This window comes from Pocillopora verrucosa, chromosome 1 (assembly GCF_036669915.1).
Source record: "Pocillopora verrucosa isolate sample1 chromosome 1, ASM3666991v2, whole genome shotgun sequence".
NCBI classification, from domain to species: Eukaryota; Metazoa; Cnidaria; class Anthozoa; order Scleractinia; family Pocilloporidae; genus Pocillopora; species Pocillopora verrucosa.
In genome coordinates this window covers 28,395,758-28,405,237 of record NC_089312.1, presented here as the reverse complement: position 1 = coordinate 28,405,237, position 9,480 = coordinate 28,395,758, and the positions used below count along the sequence as shown (strand labels likewise).

The following is a 9,480-nucleotide window of genomic DNA, read 5'->3' as shown; positions in this document are numbered from 1 at the left end:
CGTAGCGTCTATTTGGCTTCCTCAGTATTTCCTCTTTTATATTTTGGGTATTCACGGGTATCTAACTCTTTTCGTTCGCTTTAAACTTGCATCATGGTGGTAAGAACTGACTGCGGAGAGTATGGGAGTTATGATGTATTCTGAACTTTACCGCCACGAATCGAAAACAGAGATGTAAATCAGTTGCTGCTATTAAGGATTCAGTTAATGTAAATCACTCTGTAGGTTCTGAGTTGTTTATTTTTGTGCTAAAGTCAGTTTCTCAAAATTCATGCTTCAATTTTATATTAAGGATGAACAATTGGCTCGCTTAATGCCATTAACTAGGGAGAAGGATAATTACACAATTGATCATCAATGCTTTATTTTATTTTTCAACCGACCTGATTCGTATTACAATAACGTCGGAGGTAATGAGGTGATTAAAATAGTTCCATCCCAGTTACAAAGGGTTAACATGAGCCACAGCAGTTTCTTCCAGCAGGACCTTTTTGTCTTCAATGTCGGTCCTCACAATGTGATGTTCTACGACGTGGTTCTGAGGCAGCGTGACCGGCTCCTTTGTTCTGTGCAAAAGGAAAGAAATACTTATGAAATAAAAAATATGTGTTTTACGTTACCTATCAGCGTTGGGTTTTTCACTTGTTTTATGAACATCAATGCTTTTGAACTTTGCTTTTGGCACAGTGAAGTTCAGCAATTACTTGTATAAATAATGACCATTTTCCCCCGAACATCTTTTACTAAGAAATACAGGGAAGGGAACGTTCTAAGCTTTAAAGGATATTATAATAGATAACTCTGGGTATCTTGTGGAGAATCTTATTCCATCCCAAATATTTTATCGACAAGGGAAATTAGTATTAAGCCGTTTTCTCAAGGCCTTTTTCATCTCAGGGTTCTCTTCGGTTGCTTTTATCCCGTAAAACACAGAAGATGAGATCCAAATGCTCAAAAGGAATGATATTCAACAGTTGGAGCTGTTTCAGAGACAGAATACTTACTTGTAAGAAGTGTGAAACTGGCAACTGTGATAACCGCCTCCTTTGAGTTGTAGGAACATAGTTACATCACCTCTCAATATGTTGTTGGAGACAGTCATTTTCTGAAAGGAAGGGTCCCAGCCAATTGTCCTCTTTTGCATTATGGGTCCGTTAGCGGGAAAGTTAACGCCATGAAACATGGATATGTGCTTAAACAAATTTCCCTCAAGACTGTATAATTAAGAAAATTTGAGATATCAATTAAAATACGTAAAATTACTCTTGTAACTGTGTCACATACCTAGAATGCAATGCACTCTGTAGAATAATGCTACGACATTTTTCAAACTTAATCCATTTTCTCACAGATGCCTATTTCAAAATTTAGCAGTCTGCATACTCTCTGGTTATTATGCCTTTTGTGTATGTTTGTTCCCCTGTAGCTAGACGAGAAACGTTCTCGAGAGAATCACAACTTAGTTACACTTCCAAAAGGGTGCTCCCTTCTCCGTGTAAAAAAGGACCTTGAAGATCAATTTTAAAGATTATTGTGTCAATCCGATACTAATCATCACTTTTATACCAAATGTGTCCACTGGCTGTAGCAACTCCTCCATCCTCATATGTAAATGCCCTTTCAAATGACATTCCAGCAGGAAATGCTTGTTTGAAATAGTCAGGCATGTCGGCAGGATACTTAGTAAAGCATCTGTTTCCATATTTGAACACTGTCGACAGTATGTCAAAGGAAAATGGAAGGGGTCCTCCCTTGGTGACCCGAAAGTGGACTTCTGTACTCCTCTAAAATAAGATGATAAAAGTGTTGGAAATTATTTTCAGAAACAGCTCGTGTATGACCTAAAAAAGTATCGCAAATAAATTTAGCTGTGACTGAGCTTTTATACGATAATTTGAAGTAGCTTTACACTTCGCTTGGTTCTGGAAGCAGATGAAGAATCGGTCGATGTCATAGACTGTTGGTAATTTGTATCACAAATGAATTTAGCTGTGACTGAGCTCTACAGCAGCCATTACACCTCGCCTGATCATGGGAGCTGATGAAAAAGTTGCTGTCATAGACCGTAGGTAATTTGCAAACTCGAATAAAAACAAGACATAGTTTTTGCTGAAAAATTTTCATATGAATCTTTGATCTTGTTCACTTTGCTTTTCAAAAAAGTCCTTATTCATTTTTGATAATTTCCCAAAATCATTTATACTTCGATGTCAGGCCCCTATGTGACGCCTGCACTTTGATCTTATCAACTCTGTGTTTAAAAATAAATCTCAATATATGATAATGAAATAATTCATCGTGGTCTGTCTTTTAAGAGACACTTACTCGTAAGGCTTTCCTTTCCTTCACCTTCGATCTCAAAGTAATGTCCATTGACACTACCCTTCATTTCAAATTTCAAATTCATGTCTTTTAGAATGACCTGAATAAGTAAAAGGAAAGAAACGGCTATTTTCTACTGACATTGATAATTCAAAGACCCAAGCTGATTTTGATTAACTGCCAGCGCATGCGCATTACAATAGAAATTATTGATTTCTACTCTTACTGCACAGCTTACGCCATATCAAATTAACTCAGTGCACCTGATTAATGGGAAATGGGCATGCTGGCGCACTAATTTACTTCTTGTTTCTCTAATTACATTTTCTGTGATTTTTTGTCATTTTCAAAATATTATTGTAAACTTTCGAATGCTGTGGGTACATTACTTTGTACCAATTGTATTCAGTGTTTTTTAATGTGCCACGCGCAGCTAGTTTATTAACAGAAGTGATATTTTAATGAACTGTGAACTGTGAACTGTGAACAAAATTCTTGTGTCACGCGCAATGCAACTTCATTCAAAAATACATTTGATAATGCTTATTGACGCCCATTTCCCATTCATCTTTGAGTGTTTTAATGATAAAGTGAAATGCGTTAGCCAAATAAACTCTTAAAAACAATGGGACTGTTATTTAAACAAAGTTTAACCGTTGTTAACAGAACCGCGTTGTAAACTATCTTGAATTTAGCTTAGTCTTTTGTACGAAAATTTTTTTTTGCGAACAGTGCCAAGAGGGCCGAAAGCTAGCAGTTAAAGGATATATGTTTAATGAAAACAGGATCACATTCAATAATAGCACCTTTATCAAAATAATTATTAATTTTAAATTTTGATGGATGGACAAAACTTAAATTACCCGCTGGCAATGGTTGAATCAGTGTCCATCCATAAAGATTATCTGCATCAAGATAAATAATACTAGAAGAATCTTCGTTTTCATTAAAATTAACGAAATATTTATTATTCGCTTTTGCAAATCGATGTGCAAGATTGCCTATGTCACCCAGCATCATTTTTTTGACTGGTTTTTTCTATTTCAATATTACCAATCAACTCGAGTTTAACATTCGTCTTTTAAGCATTGCATCGAAGGCAAAATTAGGTGCGGAAAGATAAGGTGATGGATCTAAACCATAGTATTTAAGGCACGTACTCCTGAAATTCTTAGAGACATCTGTAAGTGAGGAAATGTCAGTCTTCAAATATATATCATGATATTCGCCAATAATTCTACATTCATATTTTTTGTAAACATGAAATGCAAATATAAATTCTTCATCGGTAATACTATATTCACTTAGCGTACTATAAAATTTTCCTTTAGGTGGGAATCTTTCAAAACTATCCATATATTCATATGGGTAAATGCCCTTGTGTGTTAAAATTGCATCTGGAGTGTATTTATATTGTGACAGTTCAAGATTTTTCACTAAATTTTCAGGAGAACTTGCATATTCTTTTATTTTGTTTTGCAGTAAACTATTAATCTTGGTAAAGGTGTAAGTTTTTCTTTGAATGTTTGTTCTTCTCAAAGTTACGAGGTTTTCCGCAAAATTTTGTTCCTGGTAAAGGTACTAAATTTAAGTTTGACATAATTTCTTCTCTTGTAAGCACATTTTTCTTTGTTCTTGGAAAAGGAACTTGTTTTTTATTAAACTCACTTTACATGGTTTTAAGAATTTTGTTTTCTTTAATTTATTGTTATTAACAAATGCATTATGGTCGGTTGCGTTCGTTATTATATATTATATAAAGATTTTTTAAAAAATATTTACTGGGCTAGTGCATTTCGATGTATTAGTACACTCAGTGACAAATGGGAAATGGGCATTTATAAGCATTATGTAAAGTATTTCTGAATAAATTTGGGTTGCGCGTGACATTGAAATTTTGAATAAAACAATTTACTTAAACGTAATTATGTTAATAACACTGAATACACTTTGTTTTAAAATACTATATCCAGAGCAAGCGCAAGGTTATAGAAATATTTCAAAAATAAAGTAAAAAAATAAATAAATAACCAAAAAAAAGTAGTTGGGGGACTTTTGGGATACAAGAAGTAAATTAATGCGCCGGCACGCCCATTTCCCGTCCATCATGAGCCTCACACCATTTGGCTCTCTACATAATTGTCGTAGTCTTTGGCCTTCTTTTAAAATATTTCCTTGTGCTGCAATATTTTACTGCTTTAGGAATCAAACACTGCACTGAATTTAGCTTCGAGTTGAGTTGGAAGCTTGAGACATGCAGAATGAATTAAAGCTATAACTGATAAATGAAGGCAGGTTGATTAGCTTGTATAGCGACACACAACGACGGCATTTTTCTGTCTGTGGTCGGTGGGGCATGATCTGTTTTAGTAACTATTTGAACTGGCTAAATAAAGCGATCAAGTTCAGCCTATCATTTATCTTTGCCTAGCAAATTTTTTTTCCGGCGTGGTTTTATTAATGATATACATAAGTATAAAGAGGGAGCTACACAAAACTGACTGGAAGTTAACAGCAATGATGGGGGGGCTCATGTAGGAGGTCAAAATAATATTACCTGAATCAACCAAAATACTTCGACTCCTACCCTTAGTCGATAGATAATGGCCAATACCGAAGATGAAGTTTTGTGCCCTCAACATTTGCCAATTCTACTTGAAAACAGACTGGAACAATCAGAAGGGCTCACCTGTGAGGATTATTGTTTCCTTGATTTTCATCCGCAGGTGAATAAATTCATTTCATTAAGATGAAGTTCAGAATTTTCCACGGGAAAGAAAACTCTCAAAAGTTTCCATTTCCCAACGTGTGGATCGCTAGTTGTTTAGTAGCATGCCGCGCCCAACTAGTATCTGAGTAGCACAGGTTTGAATCCTGTCGGAGTCTAATATTTTCAAGATTCTTTTCTGCAATTTCTAAAGTTACAGCTCACTTGCTAGGATCATTGCTTCACTTGATTTTAGTGTTCGAAGATTTTAGTGTCGATGATGTTAGTGTTCGATGATGTTTTGGGTGTGGCATACCAACTTGCGTGCTGACGATTCTTCCCTATTCTTTGTTACCAGGGTAAGTTTGACTCTCTTTACTGGGTTTCACGAATTCACTAACCTGCTTTGAAAGAGACATGTTGAGGATAAACCACTTGATTTTCAAAACTGGATTGCGAGCTGAGATAGTCTGTTGTAGTTCACTCCGTCGCCGACCAAGCTGAACTGTCTGGAGCGTTAGGGTAGCTTGATTTTAAAAGATAGGATAGAACAGACAAACGCTCATTGATGAGATGATACCACGTGAACTATCGTGTGATATTTAACAATTGGTTCATGCTTAGTTCGCGTGTATCGTCTGAGTATCCAAAGCTATTTTCGTCGCTTGAAAGAGCCTATTCATTCATTGTTTTTTAATAGATTCTCGTTTGTTATATTGAATAATCATTTTAGGCGCCAAGGGTATGTCTCGATCGCCACGGACAGAAAAACAATATCTAAAATTTTGAAGCCTCGAGGCCAAATTCTACGGAAACTTTTCAGCAAAGTGAAACTGCACACGTCAATATATATAAAAAACCGTGGTGGCTCATTAGGAGTTAGATAAGAATTACGGGTGCACTGCATACAACGTGGCATATACTTTGTTACCTTAGTCTAACGTGCAAAACCAAGATAAGTGTTATAACCATGGAAAATAAAGATAAACACTATCTTTTCTACAACATTCTTCAAGGGAACTACCTGATTTCGTAAACTTTAATTTTATGCAAAATTTAAAAGAAGTTTCAAATCTTTTGATAAAAAGTGATCATTCGACTCCTTGTTAGATTTGAGACTGTTTATAGCCTATGCAACTTATTGATTAGTAATCCGTTTATTCAAACAAAGACGCACTAATGGATGTGATAAAAAAATGTTATCTCTTATTTTAATCAAAATACCACTTGGATAAGGCACCATTTAATTATTCAATGTTATGCTAAAGTCAAGATCAAAACAAAAACAGAAAAAGGGACCCTTGAGGGGAGCACAAGGACACAAATGATTACATAATCAGATTATTCGGTTTTTAATAAACTGAGTTGAGAACGTGACTTGGCTGACAAAGGACCAACGCTCGAGAAACATCTTTTTTAGAATGGCTCTTGGGTGAAAATTCACAATCATCGACTCAGTTGATAAAAGTAAATATTAAATACTTGATTAAAGCAAGAGCTCTAATGAGGCAAATTTGGTGCTCTTTAGCAGAGGAAACGATTTACGCAACTCTGGTACCCTCATGTGTTTTAAAGGTTAATTACATTTTATTAGAAACTGCAAAGGATTCAGCGTAAAAAATATCGCGCACTTCAAGCAAGAATCTTTGGCTACTGGAAGGACTACACTGCGAGTAAAATTTCAAGTAGGGGACTCCTCAAAGCATGCTCTCTTATCACACGGACCAGTTCGTACAAATTGGTTTTCTTTAGTCTTTGCTCGCGTTTAGGAAAGCAATGATATTATTATTATTTTCACTATTATTATTTATTTATTATTATTATTATTATTATTGTCATCATTATATTATTATTGTCATCATTATTATTATTATTGTAGTTTAAAAGGAATAGTTTATTTTTTTATCCTTTTTTGAGTACATTTTACTTTTATCTAAAGTTTTGAAGCCTCGCGGCCAAATTCTACGGAAAATTTTCAGCAAAGTGAAACTGCACGTGTCAATATATCTAAGCACTGTGGTGGCTCATTAGGAATTAGATAGGAATTACACGCCCGCTGTATTACAACGTGGCATATACTTTGCACATACGTTTTTACCCTGTTAGACAATTGTTTTCACTTTCAGTGCCTCAAGCAATAGAGTTGCGTAAATCGCTTCCACTGCTGAAGAGGAGCTAATTTCGTGGACGTAGCAGTAATATTAGTTGCCTTTATTGGACCTCTTGCTTCATCAGAGCTCTTTCTTTAATTAAGCTATTTAATATTTGCTTTTATCAAATGAGCTGATGATGTGAATTTTCACCCAAGAACCATTCTAAAGAAGACATTTTGGGCGTCGGTCCGTCGTCAGCCAAGTCACGTTTTCAACTCAGTTTATGAAAAACCAAATCATCTGATTATGTAATCATTTGTGTCCGTGTGCTGACCTTGACTTTAGCAAAGCACTGACTAATTAAATGGTGCCTTATCCAAGTGGTATTTTGATTGAAAGGAGAAATGAAATTTATTTATAACATCCATTAGTGCGTCTTTGTTTGATTCAACGGATTACTAACCAACAAATTGCTTAGGCTATAAACAGTCTCAAATCTAACAAAAAGGAATCGAACGATCACTTTTATGTCACAAAACTGGAAACTTCTTTCAAATTTTACTTAAAATTAAAGTTTTAGAAATCAGGTAGTTCCCATGAAGAATTTTGTAGAAAAGATAGTATTTATCTTTATTTTCCATGCTTATAACCATTTATCTTAGTTTTGCACGTTAGACTACGCTAACAAAGTATATACCTTGTTGTAACGCGGCGTGAACGTAATTCCTATCTAATTCCTAATGCACCCCAAGGAGCTTAGATATATTGGCGTGTGCAGTTTCACTTTGCTGAAAAGTTTCCGTAAAATTCGGCTGCAAGGCTTCAAACTTTAAAGATTGTTTTTCAGTCTGTGGCGATCGAGACATACCCTTTAGCGCTCAAAATGATTATTACTATGCTAAATGAGAATCTATTCGAAAACAGGGAATGAATGAATGCAGTAGTCTAACTTTCGAACTTTTGTCGGCCATTCATTGCATCGATTTGGCCAAAATTTCGCATGCAGTTTTTTTTAGGGTCTCAATCACGTAATGGATACTAAAAAGTTCTAAGTATTTTTTCTTGGCGAAAAAACGGAAAAGTGAACTTGGTCTGCCCATACTTGCCCGCCAATGTGGCGAATCGAAGGTGATCTTTGGAATTCATCTCGACTCCATGGTAAAGATTTCTCAAAATATTGTGATATCCATTAAAACGATCTTCCCTTCCAAACAACATTTATTAGAAATATGTAGCAAATATCTGGTTTTAACAACATATGATCCCAACGTTCTAAGGTAGCTTCAGGCCGCCTTGAGCAAGGAAAAATTTACCCCAACTTAGTAACCTAATATCGCTGGCGTCGCTCGATCAAAGGTCACCATTTACTACGAAAAACTTTTTTTCAAAGGTGAACAGATCTCATAAATTAAAAAATGGGGGAAATGAGACAGTGAAGGAAAAAAAATTATCAACCCGTAATGACCTGACTATATTTGGGACTTGTTCCTTGAAGCTGTTAGATCAGTTCACCGATCAGAAGAAAACGGTCAAAGAACATTTAACGCCCAGAAATTTTCCTATTAAAACGAAAATATTTTTTTACTTGACATGTATGTAATGATTTTCAAGCAAATTTGTGCAATGGGATGATTTCTGGTTATTCACTGAATATAAACAAGCCACGCGCGCAATTACACGTATAGTTTATTCCGCTTACCGTTTTGAGAACGAAGGATTTTGTAAAAGAAACATTCCCGTCAATTCTGATATATTGTTGGTGATAGCAGCTAGTCATTTATTTGAATTAAGTCGCTGCAAACTTAATTTTTAGGATACTTACTTGTCGCGCAACCGGTTTCGCAGATATGCAAATTCATCATGTTTTCTAACAGAAGAATTAACCATTTCCCTAAGTTTGCAGCATAAGAAAACCCCAGCCTTTGACAAGTCCCTCAAAAGAATTGGCATTGTTATGAAAATTAAGCCTTAAATACAAACGTAATATATTTGGCAGCGGCGCTACACGCAAAACGGAATATGGCTTGAGATAGACATCAACTTGAACTCATGGGAATGCGTTGTTAATCACAAAATTTTTATCTTCTGGCTGAAAGTAGAGATTTATCGCTTTATTCGAGGATCCTGTTTGGAGAAGGTCAGTGTTTTTTTTTTTTTTTTTTTGTTTCCATCATACTTCTTTTACAAAGTCGCCCACAGCAAATAAGAAAATGACATTTGTTTTGATTTTTAGCGAACAAGGAGCGTTGGTATCGTTGAGCCACAACATTGGAAAAATCCTAGTTTTAACGAACGCCACATTTATTCTTTTAGTGATTATTTTCCCGTCTTACTTCAGTCTTGTCCAGTTCTTTGTAA

General features: G+C 35.3%; 1 pseudogene; it reads right to left on the bottom strand.

Annotated features, from left to right (window-relative positions):
• Positions 1-388: 388 nt before the first annotated feature.
• Positions 389-5,523, bottom strand: LOC131790044 (GFP-like fluorescent chromoprotein amFP486; annotated as a pseudogene).
• Between the last annotated feature and the right edge of the window lie 3,957 nt (positions 5,524-9,480).